Here is a 15,510-nt window from a genome sequence, read left to right as displayed (position 1 = left end):
TGCGCCGATGACGTCGATTAAGGCAGCCCCACTCACTGATTCAGAGGGGTTGGGTTAAATGTGGAAGACGCATTTGGGTTAAATGCAGTCAGCTGTCTAGGTTAGGTTTTATTTCTTTGAAGGAGTCATGGAGTTATGTTACTTCTGGTACAGGTATCCAGACCTGGGTTCAAATGGTACCTTGAGCATTAGCTTGAGCCTGTCTGGAGTGCCTGATGGGTGGGGCTTTGCTCTTTTGGGACTATTCCATTGGTTCCATTTCAGGCAAGCAATGATCTCAAATACTGTTGGGGGAGCTGACACATGCCGTGTGTGTGTCTGTCTGTGACTGTGTCTGTCTCCTGACCGTGTGTCTGTCTGCGACAGTCTATGAGATTGCCTGTTTGTAGACATGTCTGGGTTTGTGTGTGTGACTACGTCTGTTCATGTGTGACTGCATAAGCCTAAGACATGGCTGAAGCTCTTTTGTCCCCCCCCCATCCTTGGTCTGTGTGTCTTTATGGTCCCAGAGCAGGACACAATAGCGGGATATTGACTCATCCTGCTATTTGCATGGGGCCTGGTTTCACTGAGCACGGTAGGAGCTTCCTGGGGCCCTATAGCAGCCTGTTCCAAATGCACCTATTGCCTTTGTAGTGCACTACTTTTTACCAGGGCCCATAGGGTAATAGGGTGCTATTTGGGATACAGCCAGAGTCTCTGGTAACACTAGCTGACCAGCTAGGCTGAAATTCAATCAAACCCACCATAACAATATCTACCTCCTGTTTTTGTTTACAAACTTCACCCTGTGTTCACACACTTGTTCTTCTGAAAGATGAAAACATATCTGTAAGGGGAGTCTACCTACCTGGTAGTTGTTTAAAACAGTACACAAGACCAGTAGCTAATTACCTATCTTATGTCACCATCATGACAGCCTTTGCAAGCTCTTTCTCCATTGAGGTCTTCTGACCTCAATGGGATTTGGTTCAATTAAGTTTTAAAAAATGTAAAAAGCCTCATCAAATCAATTGCCCAGATCAAATGCCACCCTAACTGGCCAAGAGTACTGCTGGAGAACGTCTCCCCCTCTCCTGCTCTCTCTAACGCACCGCTGCAGGGGCCAGCAGCAGCAACGATCTGCATCAGCAAAATACACCTCCCCCTCTCTGCCATGTCTCTTACTATTATCAACCGTTTCTGCACAAAAGAAGAAAACAAAAAACAAGTTGTCAACAAGGGGGATGGATTGTTCTACAGTATTTATCCTCTGGACAGATGAAACGTTTCGTTGGAATCGCTCCATCTCAGAAGGGTTAGAATTCAGTCTTCCTCCCCACCCTTTTGTTGGTTCGGTTCATTCTGGCCTGGCCACATCTGGTTTTGATTAGGGCAGTAATGGCCGCCTCTGCCGTTCCCTCAGGGCGAGAAACTGAAAACAATTTGAAAGGCTTCCTGCAAGGATCTGGGTGTGTTAGGGGGCTATTGTTGAAATGGCAAAGGTGCCTTCGGCTGCATCCCAAATGACACCCTATGCCCATTATAGTGCACTACTACAATAGGGCTGTGGTTTAAATGTGCCCTATATAGGGAATAGGGTGCCCGTGACAGTGCATGGGGTTTAACGTGGTCTGGGGATCGGGCATAGGCAATGACTCAAAGGTAAAGACACAGGAGACAGGAGCGTAGTGCAAACAAAGAGGCTTTTATTTAGAAAAGGCAAATTAAATCCTGTCTCTTCCAGAGCTCTACAAGGTTCAGACTAAACTCATATCCCTTTCATACACATAAAAATCCCACATTTACCATGACTGATTTTTTTAGACCAGCTTTTTGCTAAATCTGAAAGGGGAAAAAATAATTAAAAGCCACCTAAAGACCTAGACATGATTTTTGCATTTTCACAGACCCTGTAATGAAATTACAGGTATCGAGTCTGGGTGAATGGTTCTCTGCTTTCTTTTCAGGTAAATTCATTAACACTTCCATTGTTTAACGCCTCCCTAATTTGAAATGCAAACAGCACCCACAGTTTAACAAAACCCCCGACCCTCCCAATTTGGCAGTTACCCACTGATAAGCATAAAAGGGGTATACAGTGCCTTCAGAAAGTATTCACACCCCCTGTACCCTACACACACAGTTATCTATAAGGTCCCTCAGTCGTGCAGTGAAATTCAAACACAGATTCAGCCGCAAAGACCAGGGAGGTTTTCCAATGCCTCGCAAAGAAGGGCACCTACCCTTTGAGCATGGTGAAGTTATTAATTACACTTTGGATGGGGTATCAATACAACCAGTCACTACCAAAATACAGGCGTTCTTCCTAACTCAGTTGCCGGAGTGGAAGGAAACCGCTTAGGGATTTCACCATGAGGCCAATGGTGACTTTAAAACAGTTAAGAGTTTATTGGCTGTGATAGGAGAAAACCGAGGATGGATCAACAACATTGTAGTTACTCCACAATAATAACCTAAATGACAGAGTGAAAAGAAGGAAGCCTGTACAGAATACAAATATTCCAAAACATGCATCCTGTTTGCAACAAGGAACTAAAGTAATACTGCAAATAATGTGGCAAAGCAATTAACTTGTTGCCCTGGATACAAAGTGGTATGTTTGGGGCAAATCCAATACAACACATTACTGAGTACCAATCTCCATATTTTCAAGCATAGTGGTGGCTGCATCATGTTATGAGTATGCTTTTAATCGTTAAGGATTGGGGAATTTTTCTGGATAAAAAGAAACGGAATGGAGCTAACCACTGGCAAAATCCTAGAGGAAAACCTGGTTCTGTCTGCTTTCCACCAGACACTGGGAGATTAATTCACCTTTCAGCAGGACAATAACCTAAAAGACAAAGGCCAAATCTATACTGGAGTTGTTTACCAAGAAGACAGTGAATGATCCTGAGTGACCTAGTTACAGTTTTGACTTAAATCGGCTTGAAAAACTATGGCAAGGCCTGAAAATGTCTGTCTAGCAATGATCAACAACCAACTTGACAGAGCTTAAAGATTTTGAAAAAGAATAATGTGCAAATATTGTACAATCCAGGTGTGCAAAGACTCACTGCTGTAATCGCTGCCAAAGGTGATTCTGACATGTATTGACTCAGGGATATGAATACTTACAAAAATGAGATATTTCTGTATTTCATTTTCAATACATTTGCAAAAATGCCTAAAAACATGTTTTCACTTTTTCGTTATGGGGTATTGTGTGTAAATGGGTGAGATAAAATATTTAATCCATTTTGAATTCAGGCTGTAACACAAAATGTGGAAATGTATGAATACTTTCTGAAGGCACTGTACCTGCAAGAAAGTGGTAAAAAAAAGGTTATGTTTGAAAAGAAAGAGGGTCATATAAACATAGCCTTATATTGTTTACAGGTAATATACTACATCTTCTGTCTGAAATGGGTATTAGAAATCAAAAGCATGAAACCAACAGAGCTAGCCTAAAGCATGAAGCCAACAGAGCTAGCATGTAGCCAACAGAGCTAGCATGAAGCTAACAGAGCTATCCTTAAGCATGAAGCCAACAGAGCTAGCCTAAAGCATGAAGCCAACAGAGCTAGCATAAAACCAACAGAGCTAGCCTAAAGCATGAAGCCAACAGAGCTAGCATGAAGCCAACAGAGCTAGCATGAAGCCAACAAAGCTAGCATGAAGCCAACAGAGCTAGCATGAAACCAACAGAGCTAGCCTAAAGCATGAAGCCAACAGAGCTAGCATGAAGCCAACAGAGCTAGCATGAAGCCAACAGAGCTAGCATGAAGCCAACAGAGCTACCATGAAGCTAACAGAGCTACCATGAAGCTAACAGAGCTAGCATGAAGCTAACAGAGCTAGCATAAAGCTAACAGAGCTATCCTTAAGCATGAAGCCAACAGAGCTAGCATGAAGCTAACAGAGCTATCCTTAAGCATGAAGCCAACAGAGCTATCCTTAAGCTTAAACCAGCAAACATAAAGGTCCCAGCCATAGACAGTTGGTTGTTTAGCAACAAAACCGACGCGTGTGCAACTATGGGGCAAAACAGACTGGGTTGGCTTAGACCGTTGACAACATGCAAACTATATTTAGTCTCCAATGTTAAAGCACAGAGCTGATTGGACCTGAGTTAAAGCCAAACGTTTTCCAACCCCTTCCCAAACATTCCCCAATCCCTCTCTGGGTTCCATAGTGTTAGCGATAACAACCCTGTGCCCATTTTCTGTTCCCACCATCTGTAGGCCACATGGGACCAACGCTCCTCTAGGGAACGAGGCGTTCTTGGATGTAATCCTTGAGCTGTGGAGTGAGGACATGGGCTACGGGACGTACGCACACACGCACACCATAGGCTAAGCTATGGCACACACACAGACATTCAACATAGGCTACACTACGACACACACACACACATTTCCTCAAGAACTGGGGACAGCCCACGACAGATGACATCTGGGGATGTTGCTAACTTGCGACAGATGAGATGATTACAGTATCTGACAGCATTTCTCACATTGTTAAAGTAACTGTCCAGGGTTTCCAGATTTCTATGAAATATGACCTATAATTAATTATAATATAAGTGAAGTTTTCCTTTAAAAAATTGTAATTAAGTATGTTAGAATGGTGTGGGCGTACCCCAACAACAGAATGGTGTGGGTGTATAACGGCGAGTAGAACGCTCATTGGCCAGCTCATTCTGTTGTTGGGCGGCAGGTAGCTTAGTGGGTAAGAGCAAAAAGGTTGCTGGTTCTAATCCCCAAGCCAACCAGGTGAAAAATCTGTCGATGTGCCCTTAAGCAAGGCACTTAACCCTAATTGCTCATGTAAGTCGCTCTGGATAAGAGCGTCTGCTAAATGACAAAAATTTAAATGTAAATTCTCCATAGGATGACATCATCCTCTATGAGGAAATGGCAAGCATACCCATTTTTTTAAAAGTCTGTTTGAGATACAAGTTTGAGGTGGGGTTTTTGAAGTGTTTTTTTCTCTCCAATTTATGCTTTCAACAACATTATTTAGGTATGAGTTAACAGAATAGGAACTTTTTTAACAGAATATGAAAAGTGAGATTTTCATGGGAGACAGCTCCTTTAAGGAAGAGAAGGACCCCTTCATACAATGAGAGGGAGAGGAGAGGAGAGGAGAGGAGAGGAGAGGAGAGGAGAGGAGAGGAGAGGAGAGAGAGGAGAGGAGAGGAGAGGAGAGGAGAGGAGAGGAGAGAGAGCTGTGTAGCTCTATTGATATTTCAAGTTCAAATGATGACGTTTTGTCAGTGATTTCATCACTAAAGTGTTTCAATGCACTATATTATATTATAATCCTACATAACTGATTATGAAACCATCTTCAGAAAACATCTCGGCAAATTACTAATTCTTCCTTGAAGGAAACTTGGATCTCTTCTATTCAAATGCAATCAGAAAACAAATGGCTTTTCAATGCTTGAACAGAACACAAAGCTCCTTCAAAACAGATTGCTTTAATCAAGTTAATATTGTATGCTTGCCTTGTTTCACAAATGAACAAGTATGTGCAACACTATAACCATGTATCTGGTGTTGTGTAAGGTAGAGGGACTACCATGACACACACAGCCAGGGGGTTTGTGTTGGTGACGTCATACTTTTAGTGCAGATTGCCAGGAGCAGCCTATTAAACACACAATCTCTTTCATGGCGCGCGCACACACACACACACACACACACACACACACACACACACACACACACACACACACACACACACACACACACACACACACACACACACACACACACACACACACACACACACACACACACACACACAAAAAATGACTGATCAGTCTGAGAAACATCAGGGATTCTGTGGAAAAAAACACACACTTGCGCAGACATATACACACAAATGTATGCAGACACACACACACACAAAGTCTTTCACGTCACACACACGCTCCAGCCGTCCTGTCAGAGGGACTGGCACAGCGGTGTGAAAGTGGGGGATCAGAAGGAGAATAGGGGAGGTTCTAAAATAAACAACACCGTAACGTTCCCCTACTGGCTGGGACAATGCCTCTGTTGTTCCTCAGAGCTGCATGCTGTTTAATGTCTCTCTCTCTCTCTGGGAGATTTGGCTTAGTCAGGAGCAAAGCCTCCCCAGGACGTTGCTGATTGCCACAAGTGTTTGTGCGTGCGTGCGTGTGTGCATGAGAGAGAAAGAGATCTTTTAGTTGCACTGACATTGAATCCCGGCCCCAGTCTTCCCACGTCCCCAATGTAACTCAACCTAACATGCGGAGGGCCAACGTTTTCCACCGTAGTGTAAAAGATAGCCTGACCCATTTGGTTTAGAATTCAGAAATGGCCTCAAAGAAAGGCTGTAACCACAGTCTGTAGAATATCTCAGTTCAAATTCAATTAAAATTATTTTTCAAGTTTCATGGTCTCCCTCTTTCTGACAGTTGAGAAAATGCTGTCTGATTTCTTTGAGCAACACATTGCAGAATGAACATGTGTTCACTCCACCTACTCCCGATGATTTGTTTTTCAAATCATATGAGCAAAAAATATTTTGCTTTATCGGGGATGCTAAACCAGACAAGATAAAGCCGATCTATATAATGAATATGACCTGGGTGGGTTGGGATTACATCTAGAAGCACTAAACCTCGCTCTAAAAGCTTCACTTTTACAAAAGTTTTACTTGAACCCTAAATGGTTCTGAAGTAGATTACTAAGAAAAGCTCATCCATTGTTTAAAAATGGCCTTTTTTCCTTTGTGCAGACTGCCATGACTCATTTTCCATTAATTGAAAATGCTACAGTATCTCTCTTTTTCAAACAAGCACTGCAGAGCTGGTTACAATTTGAATTTCATCCCCCTGAAATGATTGAACAAATATTACAACAAATATTACGGCTGAACTCAAATGTGCTGGTTGATAAAAGACATGTATTTATGGAAAATATGTTTGAAAAGGGTATTTTGTTTTTAAATGAAATTGGAATGGTAGAGTTATGTCTTTCATGGAGTTATCAGAATTGTATGGGAAGGTCTGCTCAATCCAAGATTAAAACCAATTGATTACAGCATTACCCCAAAAATGGAGGAGGCAGGTGGCAGTGGGAGGAGGTAGGGAACTGGTCTGTCTGCCCAATATAAAGGATCGAAACTGGTGGAGGAATAAAAATAGCATAAATAGGAAAGTATACTAGTTTCATTTGAGGACTAGGATGTTGACAGCTGTGCCATACAGATTGCAAAATAGTTTGGAAGAGATTTTTGATGTACCAAGTTGATATATAAAATGACGCAAGATTCAAGACTTCGTTGCTTTTCAGCTAAAATTCTTGTACAGAATTCTTGTCCCAACCAAATGTTGAATATTTGGGCATACAATCATCGCAGTTCGGATGGTTGCAGGGCAGCTCTCCAGGAACTGTGGGGGGGATCTTGGTGGCCTGGCGGTTGGGAGCTTGGTCCGGTGGCTGATAGGTCGCTGGTTCGGGTCCCCGTTTTCGACCTTGTGGGAGATCTGTGGACGTGCCCTTGAGCAGGGCGTTGACCCTGGTTGCTTCTGTGGGTCGCTCTGGATGGGAGTCTGTTAGATGACTGAATGTGATGTAGATATTGAGCGGCTTCACTGCAAGTAGATTGTATGTTTTAATATTAAATAAAAAAATCTCCTACACTGGGCACCAAGGACCAGTCAACAAGTCGGAGTTACAGAGTGAAAGTACATTTGACCAAGAAGTACAGCTACCAAAATATTGAACATTTATATAATTGGCGATGGATGTACAATCTAAATGGTGCAGCTAACCATCAAAATAATACATGCACTCCACTTATGATGTTGATAGTGTCTGTGTGTGCGCAGGTACATTAAGAGGAAGGGGATGGCCTTACATCCAGGAAGTTGTGGGGTCAAACCCCGCCCCTTTTCCCTGAGTGCTTTGTGTTTCAGCATTTCTTCATGACACATTTATGCAGAGAAGTGTTTAGAATGTGAATGGGTTCATGGCCCTGTGGTAAGGCTCTTGCCCCCAATGCATGAGATTGTACGATCAAATCCAAGCAGGGCTAGTCAATGTGGTGGCACTGAGAATTGGGTCAATACCTGGGGTCCCCTCTCATGTGTACAGCAGCTGTTATGGGGAGAAATTTGACAACATTTTTCTTGGAGCTTTTTCCACATAACTGCTGGAGGATACTGTTCAGGAGCCGCAGGGGGGTGACCCCAGGGTTTAACCCCCTCTACTTATCACATCCTTCCGGCCAATGCACACCACTGCCCTCTGGCCATCTTAGTGTTGTAGCCACTCATCCCCTCCCAGTGGCCTTTGCTTCACTCCGCAGCGGAGTCCATGATCCAGAGCTGCAACTGGGTTTGAACGTGCAACCCTGTACTTATGGGGTGAGATCCGTACACCTGAGCAACAGGCTCATTCAGCTTTAAATACTTCTCTTCGTAATTTGGACATAGACATTTCCAGTAATGTACAACAAATGAGGATCGCACTCACAACCTAGTGGATGGAAGGCAGGGATTTAACCACAAATTTAACCATACACTTCTCTTTGTATGGTTGACATCGAGAATTGTGGAAACATACACAAAGCACCGGAGGGAAGATCTGACCCCACAACCTTGTGGATGGAAGGCAGGGATTTAACCCCTGAACCACAGACTTCAGGTTGCTGCATAAGATTTGTGTGTACTACACTATCTCTACTGACCATGAGTACAGGAGATACATTCAGTGTGTTGGTGATGTTTTATCTATCAATTCATGTGTTGGGTTATTCTCCTGTGTCTCACCTTGAGCTCTGACTTTAGTAGGGTAAGGGGGATAGACACACATAAACAGTCACACAGTCATACACAGCGAGAGAGAAGGAGAAAAGGAAAGAGAGAGAGAGCGAAGGAGAAAAGGAACGAGAGAAAGAGAGAGCGAAGGAGAAAAGGAACGAGAGAGAGAGAGAGAGCGAAGGAGAAAAGGAACGAGAGAGAGAGAGAGTGAAGGAGAAAAGGAACGAGAGAGAGAGCGAAGGAGAAAAGGAACGAGAGAGAGAGAGCGAAGGAGAAAAGGAACGAGAGAGAGAGCGAAGGAGAAAAGGAACGAGAGAGAGAGAGCGAAGGACAAAAGGAACGAGAGAGAGAGCGAAGGAGAAAAGGAACGAGAGAGAGAGCGAAGGAGAAAAGGAACGAGAGAGAGAGCGAAGGACAAAAGGAACGAGAGAGAGATAGCAAAGGAGAAAAGGAACGAGAGAGAGCGAAGGAGAAAAGGAACGAGAGAGAGCGAAGGAGAAAAGGAACGAGAGAGCGAGAGAGTGAAGGAGAAAAGGAACGAGAGAGAGAGCGAAGGAGAAAAGGAACGAGAGAGAGATAGCGAAGGAGAAAAAGAACAAGAGAGAGAGAGAGAGGAGAGTGAAGGAGAAAAGGAACGAGAGAGCGAAGGAGAAAAGGAACGAGAGAGAGCGAAGGAGAAAAGGAACGAGAGCGAGAGAGTGAAGGAGAAAAGGAACGAGAGAGAGAGAGCGAAGGAGAAAAGGAACGAGAGAGAGAGAGCGAAGGAGAAAAGGAATGAGAGAGAGAGAGAAGGAGAAAAGGAATGAGAGAGAGAGAGAAGGAGAAAAGGAACGAGAGAGAGAGTGAAGGAGAAAAGGAATGAGAGAGAGAGAGCGAAGGAGAAAAGGAACGAGAGAGAGCGAGCGAAGGAGAAAAGGAACGAGAGAGAGAGAGCGAAGGAGAAAAGGAACGAGAGAGAGAGCGAAGGAGAAAAGGAATGAGAGAGAGAGAAGGAGAAAAGGAACGAGAGAGAGAGAGTGAAGGAGAAAAGGAACGAGAGAGAGAGCAAAGGAGAAAAGGAACGAGAGAGAGAGAGAGCGAAGGAGAAAAGGAACGAGAGAGAGAGCGAAGGAGAAAAGGAACGAGAAAGAGCGAGCGAAGGAGAAAAGGAACAAGAGAGAGAGAGAGAGCGAAGGAGAAAAGGAATGAGAGAGAGAAGGAGAAAAGGAATGAGAGAGAGAGCAAAGGAGAAAAGGAACGAGAGAGAGAGCGAGCGAAGGAGAAAAGGAACGAGAGAGAGAGAGCGAAGGAGAAAGGAACGAGAGAGAGAGAGCGAAGGAGAAAAGGAATGAGAGAGAGAAGGAGAAAAGGAACGAGAGAGAGAGCGAAGGAGAAAAGGAACAAGAGAGAGCGAGCGAAGGAGAAAAGGAACGAGAGAGAGAGAGCGAAGGAGAAAAGGAACGAGAGAGAGAGAGCGAAGGAGAAAAGGAACGAGAGAGAGAGAGAGTGAAGGAACAAGCGAGAGGGCTGACATGCCAAGTCTCATAAAACCAAGGGTTATGCTCTGCGTTATTGCATGTTGCTGTCATCATATGCGTGAAATCAGAGAGTACATTTTGGCTGATCTTCTTTCTCCTCCAGTCAGAGGAAATGTGGAATAAATGTTGCGCTCTCTGCTGTCATACATGGGGGCTCGTCTTGTGGAGAACTGGAATTCACAGAGAGCTGTCAAACACATGTATGGATCCTAAAGCTGTTCTTTGCCACCAACTACTGTACAAGAGGTTAACTAAATAAGGTTAAATAAATAAGGTTAACTAAACAAGGTTAACTAAATAAGGTGAAATAAATTAAGGTTAACTAAATAAGGTTAAATAAAGTAAGGTGAACTAAATAAGGTTAACTAAATAAGGTTTAATGCGATAGAAGGCAAGAGAGAGAGAAAGAGAGTGAGAGTGAGGGGAGGCAGGGAAGAGAGAAAGAGAGATGGGGAGTAGGAGAGGGAGAGGGAGGGAAGAGAGAAAGAGAGAGGGGGGTGGAGAGGGAGGGAAGAGAGAGAGAGAGGGGGAGTAGGAGAGGGAGGGAAGAGAGAAAGAGAGAGGGGGAGTAGAGAGAGAGGGGAGAGAGAAAGAGAGAGGGGGAGAAGGAGAGGGAGGGGAGAGAGAAAGAGAGGAGGGGGAGTAGGAGAGGGAGGGAAGAGAAAAGAGAGAGGGGGGAGTAGGAGAGGGAGGGGAGAGAGAAAGAGAGGGGGGAGTAGGAGGGAGGGGAGAGAGAAAGAGAGGGGGGAGTAGGAGAGGGAGAGGAGAGAGAAAGAGAGGGGGGGTGGAGAGGGAGGGGAGAGAGAAAGAGAGGGGGTGGAGAGGGAGGGGAGAGAGAAAGAGAGGGGGGGAGTAGGAGAGGGAGGGGAGAGAGAAAGAGAGGGGGGAGTAGGAGAGGGAGGGGAGAGAGAAAGAGAGGGGGGGTAGTAGGAGAGGGAGGGGAGAGAGAAAGAGAGGGGGGAGTAGGAGAGGGAGGGGAGAGAGAAAGAGGGGGGTAGTAGGAGAGGGAGGGAAGAGAAAAAGAGAGAGGGGGAGTAGGAGAGGGAGGGGAGAGAGAAAGAGAGGGGGGAGTAGGAGAGGAGGGGAGGGGAGAGAGAAAGAGAGGGGGGTGGAGAGGGAGGGGATAGAGAAAGACAGGGGGAATAGGAGAGGGATGGGAGAGAGAAAGAGGGGGGGGTAGGAGAGGGAGAGGAGAGAGAAAAAGAGGGGGAATAGGAGAGGGAGGGGAGAGAGAAAGAGAGGGGGGGAGTAGGAGAGGGAGGGAAGAGAGAAAGGGGGCGTGGAGAGGAAGGGGAGAGAACGAGAGAGGGGGAGTAAGAGAGGGAGAGGAGAGAGAAAGAGAGAGGGGGAGTAGGAGAGGAAGGGGAGAGAGAAAGAGAGGGGGAGTAGGAGAGGGAGGGGAGAGAGAAAGAGAGGGGGGGAGTAGGAGAGGGAGGGAAGAGAGAAGGGGGGTGGAGAGGGAGCGGAGAGAGAAAGAGAGGGGGGAGTAGGAGAGGGAGGGAAGAGAGAAGGGTGGGGGTGGAGAGGGAGCGGAGAGAGAAAGAGATGGGGGTGGAGGGGGAGGGGAGAGAGAAAGAGAGAGGGGGGAGTAGGAGAGGGAAGGGAGAGACAGGGAAAAGAGAGAGAAGGAAGTAGAGAGAAATAGAGGGAGGGAAGAGAGAAAGACGTGGAAAAGAGAGAGGGAGCTAGAGAAAGAGAGAGAAAGAGAGAGAGAGGGGGAGATGGAGAAGAGTATCCAGGGTAATGGTGGATTGGAGGGGGGTGTAATTGTTAGCTGTTGTGAGGACCATGAGGAGGGGAGCCTGTGGGTTCAATCCAGGCCACTGCTTCTTCAGGGCTCCCTTCTCTGTGTGTGTTTCTTCCCCTCTTACTTTCTCCCTGAGTGTGTGTTTCTTCCTTCCTTTCTCCTGATTGGGTCAATGAGTCTGTGTGTAGTATGTGAGTATGCCTCTTTTAGGCTGTGTGTGTGAGTGTGTGTGTGTGACTTTCTTCACCACTTTCCCTCCGTTTGTATTAATGAATGAGTATATGCCTCCTCCTTCCCGTGTGTGTCTAACTCTCTGAGCTTGGCTCAGTCTCTTTTGGCTCATTATACAGAAGGTCTTGGACCGTAAGACTGGATCCTACTGTAGCCCCTTCCCTCCCTCCCTCCCTCCCGCCACTCTCTCTCCTTCTCAACCCTGTTCCTGCCCTCCCTCCTCTCTCATCCCTGTTCTCTCCCTCCCTCCCCTCTCTCTCTCATCCTTGTTCTTCCCTTCCTCCCCCTTCTCTCTCATCCCTGTTCTCTCCCTCCCTCCCCATCTCCCTCTCTGATCCCTGTTCTCCCCCTCCCTCCCCCATCCCTGTTCTCTCCCTCCCTCTCTCCCTCCCTCCCTCCCTCCCATCCCTGTTCTCTCCCTCCCTCCCCCCTCTCTCATCCCTGTTCTCTCCCTCCCTCCCCATCTCCCTCTCTGATCCCTGTTCTCCCCCTCCCTCCCCCTGTTCTCTCCCTCCCTCTCTCCCTCATCCCTGTTCTCTCCCTCCCTCCCTCCCTCCTATCCCTGTTCTCTCCCTCCCTCCCCCTCTCTCTCTCATCCCTGTTCTCTCCCTCCCTCCCCCTCTCTCTCATCCCTGTTCTCTCCCTTCCTCCCCATCTCCCTCTCTGATCCCTGTTCTCCCTCCCTCCCCTTCTCTCATCCCTGTTCTCTCCCTCCCTCTCTCTCTCATCCCTGTTCTCTCCCTCCCTCCCTCCCTCCCATCCCTGTTCTCTCCCTCCCTCCCCCTCTCTCTTATCCCTGTTCTCTTCCTCCCTCCCCCTCTCTCTAATCCCGGTTCTCTCCCTCCCTCCCCATCTCCCTCTCTGATCCCTGTTCTCCCCCTCTCTCATCCCTGTTCTCTCCCTCCCTCTCTCTAATCCCTGTTCTCTCCCTCCCTCCCATCCCTGTTCTCTCCCTCCCTCTTCCTCTCTCTCATCCCTGTTCTCTCCCTCCCTCCCCCTCTCTCTCTCATCCCTGTTCTCCCCCCTCCCTCTCTCTCATCCCTGTTCTCTCTCCTCCCTCCCTCCCATCCCTGTTCTCTCCCTCTCCCCTCTCTCTCTCATCCCTGTTCTCCCCCTCCCTCCCTCATCCCTGTTCTCCCCCTCCCTCCCTCCCCCTCTCTCTCTCCTCATCCCTGTTCTCCCCCCTCCCTCCCCCTCTCTCTCTCTCTCATCCCTGTTCTCCCCCTCCCTCCCCTCTCTCTCTCTCTCTCATCCCTGTTCTTCCCTTCCTCCCATCCCTGTTCTCTCACCCCCTCCCTCTCTCTTCCATCCCTGTTTTCTCCCTCCCCCTCTCTCTCTTATCCCTGTTCTCTCCCTCCCTCCCTCCCCCTCTCTCACATCCCTGTTCTCTCCCTCCCCCCTCCCATCCCTGTTCTCTCCCTCCCTCCCCCTCTCTCATCCCTGTTCTATCCCTCCCTCCCTCCCTCTCTCTCCACATCCCTGTTCTCTCCCTCCCCCTCTCTCTCATCTCTGTTCTCTCTGTCCCTCCCCTCTCTCTCTCTTATCCCTGTTCTCTCCCTCCCTCCCCCTCTCTCTCTCTCTCTCTCTCTCTCATCCCTGTTTTCTCCCTCCCCCCTCTCTTGCTCTCTCATCCCTGTTCTCTCCTCCCTCCCTCTCTCTCTCTCTCTCTCTCTCTCTCTCTCTCTCTCTCTCTCATCCCTGTTTTCTCCCTCCCCCTCTCTTGCTCTCTCCCATCCCTGTTCTCTCCCTCCCTTTCATCCCTGTTCTCTCCCTCCCTCTCTCATCCCTGTCCTCTTCCTCCCTCCCCCTCTCTCGCACTCTCTCATCCCTGTTCTCTCCCTCCCTCCCTCCCTCCCCTCTCTCTCTCATCCCTGTTCTCTCCCTCCCTCCCCCTCTCTCTCTCATCCCTGTTCTCTCCCTCCCTCCCTCCCTCCCTCCCATCCCTGTTCTCTCCCTCCCTCCCCTCTCTCTCTCATCCCTGTTCTCTCCCTCCCTCCCCTCTCTCTCTCATCCCTGTTCTCTCCATCCCTCCCCCTCCCTCTCTCTCTCATCCCTGTTCTCTCCTCCCTCCCTCCCTCTCTCTCACACCCCTGTTTTCTCCCTCCCCCTCTGTCTCTCATCCCTGTTCTCTCCCTCCCTCCCTCCCCCTCTGTCTCTCTCTCATCCCTGTTCTCTCCCTCCCTCCCCCCTCTCATCCCTGTTCTCTCCCTCCCTCTCTCTCACATCCCTGTTCTCTCCCTCCCCTCTCTCTCTCATCCCTGTTTTCTCCCTCCCCCTCTCTCTCTCATCCCTGTTCTCTCCCTCCCTCCCCTCTCACATCCCTGTTCTCTCCTCCCTCCCCCTCTCTCTCCCATCCCTGTTTTCTCCCTCCCTCCCCTCTCTCATCCCTGTTCTCTCCCTCCCTCCCCCCCTCTCTAATCCCTGTTTTCTCCCTCCCTCCCCCTCCCCCTCTCACATCCCTGTTCTCTCCCTCCCTCCCCCCTCTCTCCCATCCCTGTTTTCTCCCTCCCTCCCCTTCTCTCATCCCTGTTCTCTCCCTCCCTCCCCCTCTCTCTCTCATCCCTGTTTTCTCCCTCCCTCCCCCTCCCCCTCTCTCTCTCTCTCTCATCCCTGTTTTCTCCCTCCCTCCCCCTCTCTCTCTCTCTCATCCCTGTTCTCTCCCTCCCTCCCATCCCTGTTCTCTCTCCTCCCCCTCTCTCTCTCTCATCCCTGTTCTCTCCCTCCCTCCCCCCTCTCTCATCCCTGTTCTCTCCCTCCCTCCCCCTCTCTCATCCCTGTTCTCTCCCTCCCTCCCCTCTCTCATCCCTGTTCTCTCCCTCCCTCCCCCTCTCTCATCCCTGTTCTCTCCCTCCCTCCCCCCTCTCTCTCGCATCCCTGTTTTCTCCCTCCCTCCCCCCTCCCCCTCTCTCCATCCCTGTTTTCTCCCCTCCCTCCCCCTCTCTCGCTCTCTCCATCATCCCTGTTCTCTCCCTCCCTCCCCTTCTCTCATCCCTGTTCTCTCCCTCCCATCCCCCTCTCTCTCTCATCCCTGTTTTCTCCCTCCCTCCCCTCTCTCTCTCTCATCCCTGTTCTCTCCCTCCCTCCCCCTCTCTCTCTCTCATCCCTGTTTTCTCCCTCCCTCCCCCTCTCTCTCTCTAATCCCGGTTCTCTCCCTCCCTCCCCATCTCCCTCTCTGATCCCTGTTCTCTCCCTCTCTCATCCCTGTTCTCTCCCTCCCTCCCTCCCATCCCTGT

This window comes from Coregonus clupeaformis, unplaced genomic scaffold (assembly GCF_020615455.1).
Source record: "Coregonus clupeaformis isolate EN_2021a unplaced genomic scaffold, ASM2061545v1 scaf0512, whole genome shotgun sequence".
NCBI classification, from domain to species: domain Eukaryota; kingdom Metazoa; phylum Chordata; class Actinopteri; order Salmoniformes; family Salmonidae; genus Coregonus; species Coregonus clupeaformis.
Note: the sequence above shows the minus strand (reverse complement) of the source record.